Below are 6,019 nucleotides of genomic sequence, written 5' to 3' on the forward strand. Positions count from 1 at the left end.
AATAGAAACCCAATGTGGCCAGGGGTAAGTCTGAACTTCCAGTTCAGTGTTGGAATGGTTGAGGAAGGAGGCTGACTTTCCGCAGAGTGAGTCATCCTATATACTTGATTGAATTCCTTCTTAGGTGAAGTCACCTTTTGATGAACATTTACATGGAACACAAACATCTTCACATCCTTCACCCATTTGGAGAGATCTATCCACACACTTATTACCCAGATGTCTTCCTCACCAATTTTCCAATCATTCTCTTTCCAAGTCACTGATTATCCAGAGAAGCTGTTGGCTATAGCCATGAATCAGTGAGCAATTGCACATCAGATCATTTACCCTTCCAGAAAATGTATGACCATGTGTACTGCCTGAATTTCTGTCCACAGTGAAGGTTTCCCTCTACCATTGTTTTTAGGGTTGTCTCAGAAAGGTTGTAATGCTACAGCTGTCCACTTCTGCATGGAGTCTGAATACATGCAGAACCATTAGTTGATTGGATTTGTTTCCCATTCTTTAATGCTAATATGTATTACTAATGAGTTCAACATGGTTGCTACCCCCTGCTCACTTGGTCTAATCAGCATAATGTCATTAATATAGTGCACCAAAGTGATATTTTGTGGAAGAGACAATCAAGACCCATTTTAACTAAGTTATGACACAGGACTAATGCATCCTTGAGGTAAAACTGATGACACATACTGCTAGCCTTACCAACTAAAAGCAAATTGCTTCTAGTTGTCCTTATGAGCAGGTACTGAGAAAAACGCATTTGGTAGATAATATCATAGCTGCATATCATGTACCAGGAGATGGGTTAATTCACATTTTGTATAGCAGCTACAACTGGAGTCACTACCTGTTTGGGTTTTTAATAGTCAACTGTCATTCTCCATGATCCATCTGTCTTCTGCAACAGCCAGATTGGAAAGTGAAAGAGAGATGTGATAGAAACCACCACCCCTGCATCTTTTAAGTCCTTAATGGTGGCACTAATTTCTGCAATTCTTCTAGGGATGCAAATAATTTATTGAGTCACTGTTTTTCTTGGCCAAAGGAACTCTGAAGTCTTCTACTTAGCTTTCCAACTACAACAGCCCCAACTCCAAAGATCAGAGATCCAATGTAAGAGGTCTACCAATTTCCAAGTATATCTCTCTGAATTAAACATTCTGGAACTGGAGAAATAACCACAAGATAAGGTTGGGGACCCATTGGACCTACTGTGAGTCAAACATTAGCCAAAACTCCATTATTTGTCTGATCTCTAGAAGCTCATCAAATGTGTTGGTGACCCTCCCACCATTGTGTGTCTTATAGGATTAGTTAAGGGCATGTCTTCTGGACCTTCCCATTGTGGAGGATCATGTTTTGCACACTGTACCGACTCTAGCATTGCATTTTCCCTCAGCCTTAAAAATCCCTTTATTAACACTAAGCCAAGTGATATCAGGTATCCTCAACACATTTTCAGTTGACCATCTTTGGACAAATGCTCATCTAAACATTGAAACAAATTTTTGACACAGTTTAACTGTGTGCTGTGGAATAATGTTTTTGTACACTGGTTTAATAAAATGATTAGCCAATAGCCAGGCAGGGAGTATGAGTGGAATAAGCATATGAGGAGAATTTTGGGAAGAGGAAGGCCGAGTGAGAGGATGCCAACCTGCCGTCCAGGGAGCAGCATGTAATGGCACACAGGTAAAGCCATGGAACATGTGGCAACATATAGATTAACAGAAATGGGCTGAGTTTAAGTATAAGAGCTAGTTAGTAGTTAGCCCGCCTGAGCTAATGGCCAAGCAGTTTTAATTAATATAAGCCTCTGTGTGTTTACTTAGAACTGAGTGGCTGCAGACCAGGTGGGACACAGGAAAACTTTCAGTTACAACTGTGCAAGCTTCTGTATTAAACCTAGATCTCCACTCAGGGAGTTTATATTAATAAGAAAAATGTTCCTTCCACCATTATCCCACACTCTTAAAATCCATTCCCACACATATTCTCCACACTTCTGCTTGAATGTATTAGCAAACTCATCAAGCTCTTTGAGAGTGTAGTGAAGCTACTCATGGACTATGCTTTCTACTTCCTCTCTAGGAGCCTGCTTTGCCTTAAGTCTGGTTATAGGTCCAGAGGCAAATATTAATAGGCTCTGAGGGACATCAGTATCATTTTGCATGGTGTGTCCTTCAGAGAAAGTCACTGTTGGATTAGCAGACAGTGAAGGATTAATTTCCTCAGTGAAAGGTAAAAAAGACAGTATTTCAAGGGGTGGGATTGCGGGTAGAAAGACTGAGAGGGACGGGCAAATATCATAACAGGTTGCTCAGTTTTCCCTCAGAGATCAGGCCTCAACTTCAGTTTCCTGAGACTGAGCAAATACTTTCTGAGGGAGCCATGAACAAAGGTCAATCAATCTCCAACTCCCCCAACAGCAAGGATAGGGTGAGCCACAGTCAGCACATAACCAAATAAGGACAAAGCCTGGGACTTGTCCAGACCTGCCTCCAAATGGAAAAACTGTAGCCATAGCCAACCCCTACTAGCCTTGGCCAATTAGAACACACTAATATGATTTTACTTACTTAAGCCAACCATATCTAAAATGACCCAACTGCCTTAGGAATTACCCTTCAGCTGTGCTTGAAAGGAGCCCACATGTCCCTTTTGAAGTTGTCACCATTTTGTCTTTGTGTAGGATAGACAGCCCAGGATGCTGGTAATAAATGCTCTTGTTGATTGCATACATGGATGACATGGATGGTGGTCTTTTGTGAGACCCTAACAAGACTACTTCCTCAGTGGAGTTAAACTTTTGAGAATCTCAGGATTTAAAAATTTCAGCTTTAATAGGGTCCTTCCACACATCTCCATCCCAAGTTATAGGATCCATTCTCTACCAATTTATGCCCTTACTTTAACTGTCAACACCCTACCAGGCTGGGACTTGAATATGCACTTGTTTATTTATTTATTTTTTAAGAGCAGAGAAGGGAGATATGTTCCATGTGGCCATGTTGGGAAGACGAACAAGGAAGCTTAGTAATTCCTATACCCCCCCAGTCCATCAGGGTCCAGACATGAGGTTTAGGTTTAAGAGGTATGTATAACTCTTAACAGACCTTGTAAAAGTGCAGTCCTGCGCAGCAACATTGCCTGGGCTCAGTCTGGCCTTTGAGGTGGCTGACAAGTTGTCAGACTAGATACAGTTTCTTTCCAGAAGACAAGTAACCACTATAGCTGACTCCACATTTCTTTCTTCTAACATAAAATTCCTGGGAAATTCCAATGTATTGAAATCCACTCTTTTTTATTCTTGATAACCAGAGAAGGAAGCACCAGTGTGCCTAGAATATCTTGTCTTCCCTTCCAGGAGAGAGTTACCTGAATATGGGTGTTAGTTTGGAGGCAAAAATGAGTTATCCTCTTTCCAGATGACCAAAGCTTCTGTCAAGTTGATAAATAAAAAATTAAACCACTACACAAGAAATATGCAGTGCAGGCAGGCTAGTGAGATTAGCTATAAGGTCTGGGTTTGATTAGAGTCTCTGCTTCAAAGAAAAAGTGGAAGAGCAATTGAGGAAAACACCTAACATTGACCTTGGGTCTCTGCAAGTATATACACATCCTTGTAAGCACATGCATGTGTGTCCATGTGAACACATCACACACACACACACACACACACACACACACACACACACACACACACAGAGAGAGAGAGAGAGAGAGATAGAGAGAGATGAAAAAAAGAAAGCATGCTATAAATGTGCAATATGTTCCACCAACTAAAAGAATGTTACTTGACCATGAAAAATAACAAAATGCTGTCATTTGTAGGAATACACACAAGACTAGAAGGACATTATTTTTAAATTTATCTTTTTGTATATGGATGTTTTGCCTGGAGGCATGTCTGTGCACTATGTATGTGCAGTGATCTCAGAGGGAAGAAGAAGGTGTCCGATCCCCTGGAACTGGAGTTACAGCCAGTTGTGATCTGCCATGTGAGTGCTCTGGATTCTCTGGAAGAGAATTCATAATGAGGGTTTCAGTTTGATTACCACAATTTGACTTTGTGGTTACCGGAAAGAAGATTCTCTTCCAAGACACGATTAGAAACTTTTACACTGTTTATGCATACTTGGAGCTGGTCAGTTTTATCACTGAGTTCCATGTTGTCCTTCATCATATTCTGAGAGGTTAGAAGTTGGTTAATTTTATCATAGAGCTCATTCCTTTCATTTGTCCAGAGATGCTAAGAGCAACCTACCAGCATCATCCTTTTCCACATTTCCCCACGAAATGTCAAAAGTTTTATATGCAGAGTCACCACCTGTAATTGGTGAATGAGGAAAATCAAATGCATTTATATCCTTAAGCTTGTAAAGTAGTTCATAGTTCACACCATGGGCTTTCAGTATTCTCTGAGAACCCAGGAGAGATGTTAGGAACTCGAGAGTCTTAAGTATCTAGGTATTGGTGAATTGGAAAGCCTATTCCAGATACTTAAAAGATTCATTCTTATATTTCTGTTGCTCTATAACACTCCTGGTACAAAAATGTGTATTAGCCAGGTTCTCTAGAGTAAAAGAACTTATAGAATGAATCTCTCTCCATCTCTCTATCATATATGCATATAGATATATTTGTGTGTATCTTTATATGTGTGTATCTGTGTGTTTGTGTCTCTCTGTGTGTATGTATGTATGTATATATGTATGAATGTATGTTTGTTTGTAAGTATAAAGAGGATTTATTAGAATGGCTTACAGGCCATGATCCAGATAGTCCAACAATGGCTGGCTATAAACAGAAAGTCTAAGAATCTAGGAGTTTCTCATTCCACAAGACTGGATGTTTCAGCTGTCTGTCAGTATAAGTTGGAATCCCAAAGAAGTAGGCTTTAATGCCAGTGAAGGAATGGACTTGATAGCAAGGTGAGAGTAATCAACCAATGAGCAAAAGTTTCCTCCACTCATGTCCTTATATAATTTTCCTGCAGAAGGTCTGGCCCTGATTACAGCTAGGTCTTCCAGCTCACATGATTTGGATTCACAGTGAGTCTTCTTGCCTCAATATTCATCTGGATTAAAGGCATGTTTTTTTTCCTAGCTCAAAAAATCTGTCTTTAAAGACATATCTCCCAACTGAAAGCTTCCGATTAGAAATGGATCTTCCTACTTCAAATAAAGCAAAAATCCCTCACAGATGTGTGGTAATATACTCGTAATGTAAGAAATAAAGCTTTCCTGAACATCAGAGGACAGAGCCAGCCACAGAGTTAGCCACAGAGGTCAGGCAGTGGTGGCACACACCTTTAATCCTAGCACTCAGAAGGCATAGGCAGAGATCTCTCTGGATCTCTGTGAGTTCAAAGCCACCATGGATTATACTAGATTAATATGGTTTAAAGGAAAAATAACTAGGCAGTGATGGCACACACCTTTAATTCCAGCACATGAGAACACACACCTTAAATCCTAGTACTTGGGAGTCACATGCCTTTAATCCCAGTACTAGGAAGGTTGACACAGGAAGTGATATGGCTGGGCAGAGAAAGGAATATAAGGCAGGAGGAGACAGGAATTAGGCCCTTTCGGCTGAGGACTCAGAGCCATTCACTCTGAGGATTCGTGGACATAGGATCTTCTCTTTTTGGCTGAGGTGTTGGAAAGGTTAGAAGTGACTGTGGCTTATTTCTTCTGATCTTTCAGCATTTACCTCAATATCTGGCTTCAGGTTTTTATTATAAGACCATTTAGGATTCATGCAACACAGGTGTGCCCCCATTTTGGGGATTTAGTTAATATATATAGCCATGTTGAGAACCAAGAATAGCCATTACATACATATAAATATAAGCTTGACATCCTAATGCTATTATTTTTGTTGTTGTTGTTGTTGTTGTTGTTGTTGTTGTTGTTTTGTTTGTTTTTTGTTTTTTCGAGACAGGGTTTCTCTGTGTAGCTTTGCGCCTTTCCTGGAACTCACTTTGGAGACCAGGCTGGCCTTGAAC

The sequence above is a fragment of the Peromyscus eremicus genome, chromosome 2, assembly GCF_949786415.1.
Source record: "Peromyscus eremicus chromosome 2, PerEre_H2_v1, whole genome shotgun sequence".
In the NCBI taxonomy this organism is placed as follows: Eukaryota; Metazoa; Chordata; class Mammalia; order Rodentia; family Cricetidae; genus Peromyscus; species Peromyscus eremicus.